The 13,650-nt window shown below is 43.2% G+C and overlaps 1 protein-coding gene and 1 long non-coding RNA gene across 4 annotated transcripts in view; one reads left to right on the forward strand and one right to left on the reverse strand.

Moving 5' to 3' along the window:
- SGK1 (serum/glucocorticoid regulated kinase 1) overlaps window positions 1-13,650 on the reverse strand; it is a 113,379-nt gene that overhangs the window by 8,546 nt on the left and 91,183 nt on the right. The gene's annotated exons all lie outside the window — the stretch shown is intronic.
- LOC111560526 lies at window positions 3-13,246 on the forward strand. 2 transcript variants are annotated; one of them, XR_006598313.1, is made up of 4 exons: window positions 3-451; window positions 1,538-1,592; window positions 5,262-5,358; window positions 10,069-13,246. It is a non-coding gene; the product is annotated as an uncharacterized LOC111560526 (long non-coding RNA). The 2 variants fall into 2 exon arrangements; XR_006598311.1 differs by lacking the exon at window positions 10,069-13,246 and adding an exon at window positions 8,498-8,747.

Raw genomic sequence — 13,650 nt, forward strand, 5'->3', positions numbered from 1 at the left:
AAAATTACAGTCATCAGCGTCCTGAGTTTATTACACCCCCAGCAAGACACACAAGAAATGTAACTGGACTGATGATCATCACAAATCAGTCCAGAAAAAAAAAAAAAATTCAAAACATATGCACGGGGATCTTTTTTTTTTTTTTTCAAAGAAGCTCTGCCACATGCATTCCAAGAGGAACGTGGAATTCAAGTTAGAGGGCTCTAAGTGGAAGAGAGAAGAGGCACAACCATATGATTTGTGGTTGGAACAGAAAAAGGACGTCTGATGTTCTCCTTCCTCCCCCTACCCTAATGTTCGGCGCTTGGAGACGGACGGTCTGCTAAACTTATCATTTAACGTAGAGAATCAAGTTGTTGAGACTGGCTTTTCTTCCAACCGGATACCTGAAGGGTGGAGCAGGCGCCCCCTGTTCTGTCCCAGCAACCTACGAAGACTTCCGAACAGGAAGGTGACACACAGCGGCGGGTGGATGGGGTATGCGGTGGGGGGGATGGGGGGGGGAGGTAGACGAGGGAACGGTGCGTGACGCGCGCCTGTTAACTATGCACTGGCTTTAGGGTTGCCCTGTGGTCGCTATTCAAACGCTTCGTCTGTTCTTCCTTCCCGTCGCCAGCCTCTTTCTTTGGTCCCGATAGTCTTCCTACCGGGAGGAATCCGGCCCCTTTCCTCTTAGTGGCGAAGTGGCCAGAGTTGAGTCACCAAATTCAGCTTGTAAATGCAACCCAGAGGGCGATCGCGTTCTCTGGGAGAACCGCTCTGGAGTGCATGATTTCCCCCCACTTCTCCTGAGGTTTAATCAGTTCCAGAGAGTTTCTCTGTAACACCTTGTGCAGTCACAGAAAATATAGACGGCTTGATAGGAGATAGGCTAATTACCTTCCCACTCCCCCAAGCCAGTAATCTCATTTATGCCTCATAGTGGGGAAACTGCAATCAAAACACTCAAATGGAAATGATTCACCCAGATGTAAAGTTTGCACTGAAACAAATCATTTTCCAGTGCGTGTGTATTTTCATGCTGCAGAAAAATCATTTTAGTTCTACTTTAATTTTCCTTCATGAGGGGCTGTAAACACTAAAACCTGAAGGCTTTGCTAAGATATGACCCTTTTCATTTAATTTGAGGGTTCTGGAAGGAAATTCCTGATATTTCTCTACATAGTGAAGTAAATATTTTGAAAATATTTTTACAAGGACCTAGTTATAGCCCCTCCTGGGCTACTTCTTAAATGTCTCTGCTAGACTATAGTCTTTTCATTCCTTAGATACAGTACCTTCCACGATAATAGGGCAATACAATTGTTTTGCATTGTCCAAAGTACCAAATATTCTAGAACAATCTTGTGCACAGTTTAGGTTCCCACACATATTGATTTATTCATTGATCCTCATAGAATCCTTTTCCTGGAGCATCACCAACGTAATTACACGGAAACACCCAAAACCATAACTATTACTCCAGAGAGCAACTAAGTCAATCAGTTTCTGCTAAAGATCATCACCGAGCGCATGCCTTTTTTTTTTTTCTTTACAGTATTCATCAAACAGAAAAGGATAAAAAATGAGTTTATTCATAATGGCTATTATAGGTAAGTAATTAGTAGTGGTTAAATGTCTATAGATCACAGGTTCTGTAGTGATTATTATGTTCTGTATTCATAATTGTCAAAAGTGAAATGCATAAAGAAGATGAGAATGTGATCAAATAGATGATAAGAGAAGAACACAGTACTTAGAATAATAGTGTTCAGTGTTGTTAAAACCCACAAAACTACATGCTTTATTTATGCAGGACTTAGTTCTTTTCCAAGACAGCGGTTTTGTTTGTTTGTTTTTTAAAATTTTTTTTTAACGTTGATTTATTTTGGAGACAGAGAGAGACAGAACATGAATGGGGGGGGGGTTCAGAGAGAGAGGGAGACACAGAATGTGAAACAGTCTCCAGGCTCTGAGCCGTCAGCACAGAGCCCGACGCAGGGCTCGAACTCACGGACCGCAAGATCGTGACCTGAGCCAAAGTCGGCCGCTTAACAGACTGAGCCACCCAGGCGCCCCAAGACAGCGGTTTTGAATAAACCAGACTACACACTCTAAGAACCTTGAAATAGGGTTTCGCTAACTAATATACACGTAGCTGTCTAGTAGGGAGGCTTTAGGTTGTTTTCTCTAGCAGCACTTTTAAGTTATTAAGGATTAAGCAATTTTGGTTGCTTTCCTTCGGAGTTGAGCCGATGACAGGCAAACTTGTGAAGTATCAAAACTTGCTTTTGGGACCAAATGTATCTCCTTCCTATAACCCTTCTCTCTCACTGGAGTGAACTGCTGGGCCTCTCCACTTCCCACACACAGCACTGGCACACGCTGTGGTCCTGAAAACCCTGGAATATTGCCTTCTGCCCTCCTCTCCCCTAAAGCCAACTGCCTCAAAGCCCTGCTCTCAGCTAATCGCCCGCAGGAGGTATTGACCTGATTCTCCTTCTCTAGCTCCCTGGCTTTCGCCCTCCTTCCCTCCCTGCCCCCCTTGCTCCCTTCTTCCCCCACCTTCCATTTGTACATGCAAGCATTTAATAAGGATTTATTAAGTAAGTATAAATATTAAGATCAAGGGACACACATACGAGTAATCCAGTTATCTGAATGCATAGAAGCTGTCATTTTCGGTGGGGAGCATATGTGTGAATGATGAGGCACCAGGAGGAGTGTTACCCCATGATAAGTGTTAAAACAGAGGTTGGGACAATCTACCACAAGACAGCGGAGAGAGGACTGTTCTACCGGGGAGCAGCAGCAACCATGTGCATGTCGAGGGAAGTCGCCACAAAGAAATCATGTTTGGGCTGATCCTGGAAGATTCAGCTGGGAACAAGAGAGGAAAGTCATGCTAGGCAGAAGAAATAGCACGGGTGACTAACTCTCAGGCGCTATTTAGCACCTCTGGAACGCTGTGGAAATATGGTCCATATTCAGACCTTACACACAAGCACAGTGTAGAGCTGCTGTTGCTGCTGCAGTGGAGAAATAGCACTTTCAAGGGAGATAAAGATTCCAGAGGCACAAGTCTGTCTCTCCCTTTCTCTGCCTCCCCCTCTCCAACCCTGATATACACGGAATTGATAATGTCTTAAAAATGCATTCATTTAAAGGACTGCCAAGCATTAGCCTGCATAGGTATCTTTGGGTCTAGTATAGCTCTAGATAACAGCTGGAGCTCCTTGGTCCTGATCAACAGATTCTTCTAGAACTCTGCTTCAGACACCGCTAGACGCAGGAGGTACAGTGATGAACATGAGCTCACATGGGGAGGGCCGGGTGGGAAGTTCCCCACGAAGGTAGGTTGAGCCAGACTGAGAAGCGATTCAAAGCCACAAGGAAAATTATTCCACCAAAGCTTTTAGAGAGGCATATTCCGATGTGTTTTGGAAAGTTCATTCAAACCAACACATGATTCATAACTCAACTCTTAATCCTTCAAAGGATACTTGCTTTTTTTTAAGTACCCCTAGCTCATTAAAAATGAACAAATTTGCACGCACAAACATGTAAGGGAGCACTGGAGACCGGAATGGGAGATTTATGTAGTTGGAAGATGCATGAACATTTAGACAAGCATAGGTGTAATCTAACACGGGGATTGGCAATCTTTCAGAGACAGTAAATGACGCCAATGTTCTAGACCCATCTGCCCAACAATAAAGTTGGTGGGAGGATGGGGGCATGGTTTTGTAGTGAATTTTTTACTTCAGTCAGGAGGCAAATCAAAGAAAGGAAGCCGGTGGTCGCTCTTGACACGGTAGGAATGGCAATCTAGCCAAAGGGTCTATGACACACTGAAAACTCACCGTATCCCCATCTTTGGGATGCTGTAAATGTCTGCTATAGTATGATCGAATGAGCAATAAATAAAAATAAAAAATAACTGTTGGGGCGCAGGCTGCCTGGGTGGCTCAGTTGGCAAGCTTCTGACTCCAGGATTTGGCTCGGGTCATGATGTCATGGTTTGTGAGTTAGAGTCTCATATTGGGCTCCATGCTGACAGTGCGGAGCCTGCCTGGGATTCTCTCTTTCCCTCTGTCTCTGCCCTTCCCCCGCCCACTGTCTGTCTCTCTCTCTCTCTCAAAAATAAATAAATAAACTTAAAAAAAATTAAAAAAAAAAAAAAAAGAACAACTATCAGATCACCTGGGTAACTCAGGTTACCTTGGATGTCTGGCTCTTGATCTCAGCTCAGATCACGATCTCACGGTTCGTGAGATCAAGTCCTGCATTGGACTCTGTGCTGACAGCATGGAAACTACTTGGAATTCCCTCTCACCCTCTCTCTCTACCCCTCCCCCACTCGCTCTCATTCTCTCTCTCTCTCTCTCTCTCTTTCTCAAAATAAATAAACATTAAAAAAATAATTTTCAACCAGAAAATTAAGAAATGATAAATGTAATAATAAAATGCCAGATATTGAGGCAAGGAAAGCCAGAGAGCTTTGACCTTCAGACCTCCTTCCTTGGCTCTCTCCATGGGGAGTCCACACCTGCACTTACTCTCCCTCTCAAATCTCACAGCCCAGCCTGGCATTCAGGCAGCACAGGGCTTGAAATTTCCTTGCAGGCTGAATCCTTCTTGGGGCACACATATTAAGGTTGTGACCTACATGCAGACCGGATAATGGGCAATCTTTCACCCCCCTCCTCTATAAATGCCAAGAACAAATAAGGAGCCTGGATTTCTGGCAGACATCTTTTGCCAAACTTAAGTGAAACCTGAAAGCTTCAATTTGCTCAGTGTGAATGTCTCCCCAAATCTCTCCCATTTCTGACCCTATAATTAATCCAGTAAGAAACAACAGAAACTCCCCCCATCAAGGATTGTTTCCAGTGAAACTTGCCTACAAATTGCAGTAACAAAATAACATTAATGTAACAGTAACCAACATGGGAAAACCAGGAGCAGGATGGTTGGTGGAAGGTTGATTGGCATAATTTTAATGTAAAGCAGTTTAGTGAGCTTCTTTTTCTTTTAACTTTTTTTTAATATTTATTTTTGAGAGAGAGAGAGAGAGAGAGAGAGAGAGAGAGAGAGAGAGAGAGAATCCAAAGCAGGATCCCAGCTCAGAGCCCCACGCAGGGCTCAAACCGTGAGGTCATGATCTCAGCCCAAGTCGGACACTTAACAGACTGAGCCACCCAGGCGCCCCAAGTGAACTTCCTTTTGATTTCAACCCTGAATGTAAGCTGCATAAACATTTATGTGACCTTCCTCAACAGGCTCTGATGTGTCAGTAACATGCTGAAGGTGGGGCTCCCTGTGGTCCACGTTAATCCACTACAGCTGAGGCTCATTACCTGTGACGCCTTAGACAAGGTATTGTCTTAACCTTGAAGATCTGTATAATGGGGATACTAAAACTTGATATACATTGCAAAAAAAAATAATTGAAATAGAGAATTTAGTAAGTTGGAATCTCACATGGAAAATAGGACACATCTGTGTTCCTTACCCCTACCCTACACATGTCACAACTAGAAACAGAACATATCATACAACTCAAATGGCTCCCACAAATCACGACAACTATGGTTATGTACTGCGCTTAAAGCACATGAAGAATATGAGCCACTTAATCTGCTGGGCCAAGGCACAGGCCCATGTGATGGCAATTCCACCAAGGGCCTGAAAAGATGATCCATTTAGTTCTTCAGACTTCTCCCTCCTCTCTTGGTCTCCCCATGGACAATGCTCCGGAATGGGTGGGATCAAGGAACTAGATGCCCTGATAACCGAATAAACACTTGTTTATCAAACAAAGGCTAAAGTTTAAATCAAAAAAGCAGAGAGTAAGCCAAAAGCTAACCCAGAGGAGTTTTTAGTTGCTCAGGGGGGATGGAAAACAATAGAATGTATGTTTGGGCCTATTGAGAGGGTGGCGTCATTGAAAGCAGGACCTACAAGGCTAGTCAACACAGAAGATGCTTTCCCTGGGTCGTTCCACCTGTCCTCAGGGACAGAAGAGAAAACTCCAATGGCCTGTGTGTGGCCTATTATGTTTAGTCCTTCAGACCTCCATGGGGCACTGCTTTTGTGCCAGGCAGTGTGTTGAGTCCTGGATCTAACAAAGATATCCAAGATGGACAGCATTGCCACACTCAAGGAGGGCATGGTCCATATTTCTTTAGCTGAATTGAATAGCTTCCCAAAAGCAAAGATAAGCTTACAGATATTTCTACTTTTTCTAAGACCCAGCTATGCCATTAAGAGACAAGCCTTGAGCAGGTGTAACCATTAGAATACCCACTTTTTCGAGTGAGGAATGAGCCGGAAGCCCTCTTGTAGCTGTAATATTGTGCGGTGCTGTGATATCTGGGAAAAGATGAATCTGAAAGGAACTTCTGGATGCCCAGAACCACCTCCTATAATAGTGCCCGGCTACTCCTTCGGGGCCCTTCCCTTCTGTCCCTCATTGTAGCCTTTAGTCAAGGATTTTGTGGCTTAGTTATTTACATCTCAAGTGTCTCTCTGGACTGTTGAGTTCTTTGAAGATTAGACCACATGAGTGAGATTGATGTTTCTTGCCTACCTAACATTCTTTAATCAGGCCCTTCTCCAGCTCCCTCTTCCCACTTTCTTTTGTTCTCCAGGCTGACGCCATCTTGGCTCTGTTCCTTTTACAAAGCCAGTCTTGTGTCTGCCTTTGGGACTTTGTCTATGCCACGCTCTCCACCTGGGATGATTTCCTCCTGGTGCTCACGTGGCTGGATCCTTCTTGCCATTCGGATCTTAGAGTAAACATCATTTACACAATGGACCTAAACCACCCAGCTGGCCATCCTTTGCCACTCACCCTATTTCAATGATCTGCATATTAGTTTTATTATCTGACATTTTTCTCGGGTTCATTATCTCCTTGCACTAGAAAGTAGCCTCTGTAAGACAGGGATGATATTTGTTTGATTCTTCATAGTATCCCTGATGCCCGGAAGAGTGTGTGGCCTAAAGGAAGTGCTTAATAAATGAAACAACTTAATAATATACCCCTTACATATTGCTGGGTACATAATTGTTTCTCACTAGGGGCGCCTGGGTGGCGCAGTTGGTTAAGCGTCTGACTTCAGCCAGGTCACGATCTCGCGGTCCGTGAGTTCGAGCCCCGCGTCGGGCTCTGGGCTGATGGCTCGGAGCCTGGAGCCTGTTTCGGATTCTGTGTCTCCCTCTCTCTCTCTGCCCTTCCCCCCACTAGTGCTCTATCTCTCTCTGTCTCAAAAATAAACAAACACTAAAAAGTTTTTTTTAATAAATAAATAAATCAGTCCGGGTCAAATAAAAAGAATTAAAATTTAAAAATACTCAGAACAGGGGCGCCTGGGTGGCGCAGTCGGTTAAGCGTCCGACTTCAGCCAGGTCACGATCTCGCGGTCCGTGAGTTCGAGCCCCGCATCAGGCTCTGGGCTGATGGCTCGGAGCCTGGAGCCTGTTTCGGATTCTGTGTCTCCCTCTCTCTCTGCCCCTCCCCCGTTCATGCTCTGTCTCTCTCTGTCCCAAAAAATAAATAAACGTTGAAAAAAAAATTATTTTTCCTCCCTTCATCTCATAATCAAGGGTACGTTTTCTTAGCAATCCTTTTACACCTCACTATAAAAAGCAAGACAAAATCAAACCAAACAAAAAAGAAAACTCTTGAATTTAGGTATTTTATTATACATTACATATTATGCTACTCAATTCCTTCAGAAAACCAAAGCACTAAATTTTATAAATGATGTACAAGGAAGATTTTGAAATCAAGGCTGTTCTTTTAGTCCAAGGAGGTCATTAAACAATCATAGTGAATAACCATTTTTCAAGAAAACTGAAGTAGATACTCTTTTTTACAGACCACATTCAATGGATACTTTGTCAAGTTCAGAGACTCTTACCATTGGGAGGGGGGGCATCTAAGGCTTTCATCTGTCCATCTTGGTAAAATGCCAGTGTTGCCTCTTATTCCAAGGACCACAGATAATCTTCCAATGAGTCAGAAAAATGTATCCTCTCTTCTCTCTCCTTTTAAACTTGCTCCCTAAATTCTCCCTTGTCCCCTAATTCTTTGCCATCTATTAAAATAGAATTTTAAAATGAGAATCCATTAGGCCCCATGATTCTTTGCTTCTGCTTTTGGGTGAAGGCCCTCTGGCCTATTCCCTTCATGAACCTCCCCGGTTTTGCAGGTGCGGACTGATCATACTCATGAGACGTTGGCCGTTAACTAAGGAGAACTCCCCTTTGTTCAGAGGTTAAAGAAATGGCAAGCTAACTTTCCCAGAGTAGCACAGCTCAGACACAGAGAGAGCCTAGTGCTCTCCAGGTCTCTTCCCAGCATTCTGTGATTGTCCTGCAGAATTTTTAAAAGTAGATGTATCCTCAGTAGATGTTGGTAGCAAGATGTCAACCTGTATTTGTAGATACGTAGGAATAAAGGGAGGGAACACTCTCTTCATTAATGACACCATATGAATTTGGTTTATAGGAAAGAATGCTGTCATAGCATCTTCGAGTTCTATCATTCACCCGACTTTCCCCAAGAGCTTCAGAGCCTCTCATCCAGCCTGAGGACACACAGGATAGCCTGGTCACCTCACGGAGGGCTTTCTATCTTGTAATCACAAAGGTCTTTCATAACCTTCATATTGCCAGAAAGCCTGAATGAACATTTATTACAAAACACTTCTACTTTCTTTTCTTTTTTTTTTTTTAATGTGTATTTATTTTGAGAAAGAGAGAGAGTGTGTGTGTACATGAGCAGGGGAGGGGCAGAGAGAGAGGGAAAGGGAATCCCAAGCAGGCTCCATGCCCAGTGCAGAGCCCGACACAGGGCTCCATCTCAAGACCACGAGATCATGACCTGAGCTGAAGTCAGGAGTCAGACACTTAACCTACTGAGCCCCCAGGTGCCCCTACTTTATTTTCTTTTAAAATATCCTTCTCGGGGGCTTCTGGGTGGCTCAGTCGGTTGAGCGTCCGACTTCGGCTCAGGTCATGATCTCACAGTCTGTGAGTTCGAGCCCTGCATCGGGCTCTGTGCTGATGGCTCGGAGCCTGGAGCCTGCTTCTGATTCTGTGTCTCCCTCTCTCTCTGCCCCTTCCCTGCTCATGCTCTGTCTCTCTCTGTCTCAAAAATAAATAAAAACATTAAGAAAAAAAATTTTAAATATCCTTCTCTACGCAACGGTAAGGCCTCGATGAAGGGGTCCCTATTGTGCAGTGCCTAGCGTGTAGTTCTGCAGCCACGGCAGAATGACTGTTGGGTTGTCAGAGTGGCGAGGCACATGCACAAGTACCAAGTTGGTAAGTAATTGTATTTTCGTATCTCTGTGTATGCATATTTACATATATGTGCCTACGTGTGTGTGTATAGAGAGAGAGAGAGAAAGAAAGAGAGAGAGAGGAAAGGGAGAGAGTTTATTTTTAAAAAACTGGCTCATGTGACTGTGGAGGCTGTGAACTTCAAAACCTATAGGGTGGGGGGCAGGCTGCAGACCCAGGAGAGAACTAATGTTGCGGCTAAAGTCTGAAGGCCATCTGTCGGTAGAATTCCTTCTTGCTCAAGGGAGGTCAGTTTTTTTGTTCTGTTAAGACTGTTCACTATTCAACTGTTCACCTGTTTGGTTAAAGCTCACCCATACCATGGAGGACAATCTGCTTCACTCAATGTGATTTAAATATTAATCTCATACAATAAATACTGTCTTGAAACATCTGAGATAATGTTTCACCAAGTATCTAAGCATTGTGGTCCAGCTAAGCTGATACATAAAATTAACTATCACAAGTCCACCTCCTGTGAATTTGGCAGCCACACGCATCTTATTAATTTGTGTTTAATCTCCACATAAAGACAATAATAAGGTCAATGCTGCCACCTAACACGATGCAACTATCCTGCATAGAACTGAAAACCTACTAACTTTTCCCCCAGAAGATGTAAAGTCTTTGTGGGATGTTGATTCTTCTTCGTATCCTATAACGTAAATACTATGAATGTAAAGTTCACAATTATTAACTACCGTGGGTATACAGTCACCACATCTTATGTTACAGGACAAGGAGATAAGAGAGGGAAGAAAAGGAAGAGATTGATCCACACGTACAGAAACACAAGCATATTCATAACAAATAAAGAAGGAATACTCATGACAGTCATAGTCCTTGTTTCTGTAACTGGTCGCATAGTCATGGCTGGTATTTATAACTATTTTATGCCACTACCTATTTGTTTTCAGGAAGCACCTCAACTGGTCACAGTGCTTTACCTAATAGGGTTTCTCCCCAACAGGGGAGTAGTGGTCCTGTCTGGGCCATTAGTTGTCCTGTCTGGATTGGGTTGTTGTCTTTTTCCACTGACTTTAATCACAGGGCCCGGTCATACTAAGAGACTCCTTGAGGGATCGCCTATATTCCAGACAGACTCTTCCTTACCTCCACTGTGGAGTAGCAGTCGAATTTCTCCTTGGTCATCAGGACCAGTCATCCCAGCCAGCACAGTCCCTCCCTTCTTTGCCTGTTGATTTTGGGGCACAAAGAGCCCAAGGAAGCTGAATGGCAATCTTAACTTCCAGTTCAATGAAATCGTTGTTGGGTCTTCCAGTGGAAGCATTCCTCCCTTCGGAACCAAGGTTTTAGGCCAGCAAGGCATCAAGTTGGGAAGACAGGAAGCAAAAATGTTGCTTGTAGGTCGCTAGGGCACACAGGGAGTGGCGCCAGCACCAATTCTACTCCTTGATTTCGGAACCTGTGAATCCCAGCTATGGGAGAAGCAGCACCATATACTGGATGCTGATTCAGAGCACATATAGTCTCCTGGAAAACCTTGCCCCAGCCCTGCAAAGTATTGCCATCTAACTGGCACTGTAACTGCATCTTCAAAAGGCCATTCTACTATTCTGTCAAGCCAGTTGCCTCAGGTTATTAGGGAATACGGTTAAGACCAGTCAATTCCCTGAACATGGGGCCCAGTGGCATACTTCGTTTGCTCTAAAGCTAGTTCCTTGATCAGAAGCAGTGCTGCATGGAACACCCTGATGGTGGATGAGGCATTCTGTGAGTCCACAGATGATTGTGTGGGGAGAAGCATTGCATACAGGAAGGGCAAATCTGTATCCAGAGTAACAAGAGTCTGCCCCTTCCATGATGGGGGGGTTGGATGTAATCGACCTGCCAGATGGTTGGCTGATCACCCTGGGGAATGGTGGGACATCAGAGGCTCCGGATTGGTCTCTGCTACTAACAGATTACGCACTTAGCCATGGCTGTGGTTAGGTTGGCCTTGGTGAATGGAAGTCCATGTTGCTGAGCCCATGTATAACCTCCATTTTTGCCACCATGGCTATTCAGTTCACTAGCCCTTTGACGACAGGGTGACTGGGAAGGAGGCTGACTGATATCCACAAAATGAGTCATATTATCCACTTGATTATTAAAATCCTCCTCTCCTGAGATCACCCTTTGGAAATTACTCACATGGCACGCAAATATCTTCACATTTTTTTACTATGCAGGGAAGTTTATCCATATTACTCTTCCCCAGACTTTCTTGTCACCCATTTTTAAATCATGCTCCTTCTGCTTACAATTGCTTGACCATCCTGCCAAATCATTAGCTGCCCTCCCATGAATGAGTATAGAGTCCCATGTCTGTCCAGTTCTCTTTCCAAGCAAAATGAGCAACCAGGTGAATTGCTCTTAACTTCTGCCCACTGAGAGGATTTCCTTCACCACTATCCTGCAGCAATGTCCCAGAAAGGGACAATAGCATTGCAGCTATCGACTTCCATGATTGTGTTTATACATGCCAGTATCTCAGTGGTGTCATTCATAACACAAGGGTATCACACACAAGCGTCATCTCACACAGAAATATGAAAATGCACTAACCCACTGACTTGGTTCTAAGCATTTGGATTGGTATTTCCTGAGGATTCAACATCATTTGCTGCTTTCTTAGTGCTTAGTAGACTTGAGTATATTCCACTATTTTTAAAACATTCCCAGCTAGCTTTGATATTTGGATTGTGTTGCTTTTCTTGTATGCCCACTCTCCTTTTAGCTAATAATTTACAATACTTGTAAATTATCCGTAACCTTGTGAAAATTGGGCACTGCCTCAATTTACCAGGCAAAATTCAAAGAAATATTAGTGATGCCCTAACTATATTACTACTTGACCATCCGTGTAACATATTTGAGTAAATGTATAGAAGGCATTGTTTGGGCACTGGATAATTTTTTGTAGAAAATTCAGAGGGTCACCTACAGCACATTTTATGTTTTATTCAGTAGGACCACAACTTGGCATTTCGAATACTCCATGTGCCAGGGTGTGGCACCTTAGTTCTTCTGATGCCTAAAAAAGCCCCAAGAAAATGTGACTGCTTGATATCTGTTACTTTTGGGAGGTGTCCATTGTGATTGCATAATCGGCTACTCCTAGAATTTCAGGAGATGTAGCAGGAACTTCATTTTCCATACAGCTTATTCTGAAGTTTTGAAGCTCTTCCCCAGCCCCTGAAGACCCCCAAGAGGCTCATGGTCTCATCCCTGCTAGTAATGACCCCTCAGCTAAGCAAGGATTTTAGGAATCTGTGCACATGTTTACGCTTTTCTAGTAATTTGAGACGCCAAAAAAGCGGGATTATTTGGTACTCTTGTCTTTCCTTACTTCCTAACATATGCATCGCACATTAAATGTTCAGTCAATTTTGGACATATTTAATGAATAAATCTCTCTGCTGGGCCCACCATAAATTTTCCAGCGTATCTATTCGTCAGCTTTAAAACCCTAAGATAAACATTCAAAGCCACGATCTTTTGCTCAGGTGACACATTATAGTGGGAGATGTTCATTCTAGTCTAGTTAGTGGGAGGAAATTTATTTTTGTTTTTTATTGTTATATCCTGGATCAGAACAATGTTTAGCTGTCACAGCCAAATTTTCTAACAGCATATGGTCTTATTGTCAGACACTTTTGATAGTACTATCTGTTTTTGAGTTGTGATTACCGAATCCTTTTAACAAATAAGACTGGTTGTCCCCAAAAAACTATTTGATGGTTTGGCTAAGAGTTTCAGATGCATTAACTACTTCTGGTGTGTGTGTGTGTGTGTGTGTGTGTGTGTGTGTGTGTGTGTCTGACGACAGCAACCTTGTTTCCTAATCACCCCTTCACAACAGATACAAATAAAATCTAAAAACAAAAATGAAAATAGGCTTTGTATAAAACCACAGGAAAATCGCAGACAAGAAAGTAAACAGATGTGAGCAAAAGGTAGGAATCATGAATAATGCCTCACTTTCTAAGCAAAGTAAATACGGTCACTTGAAAAAGTTGCTATGTTTTTTGCTTATAAAACGCTTAGGTTTAAAATTCCACTAGAGTTGATCCTCATTTAAATCAAATGGTATTCCAGAGAGACAAGACTATTACTGTCAGTATCTACAATGGTCCTATTTCACAATTCGTAAGATATTGCTTAAAAATCTAGAACACAAGCATAGATCATCATGATAGACCTGTTTGCAATTCATTCTCCAAAAAATGTTGTTTATGTACCTTTTTATATGCCAACATAAATCTAGTTTGGCACGTGCTGCTTGATAAACCTTGAATTTACCTTTTAAGAGCA

Source organism: Felis catus, chromosome B2 (assembly GCF_018350175.1).
Source record: "Felis catus isolate Fca126 chromosome B2, F.catus_Fca126_mat1.0, whole genome shotgun sequence".
In the NCBI taxonomy this organism is placed as follows: Eukaryota; Metazoa; Chordata; class Mammalia; order Carnivora; family Felidae; genus Felis; species Felis catus.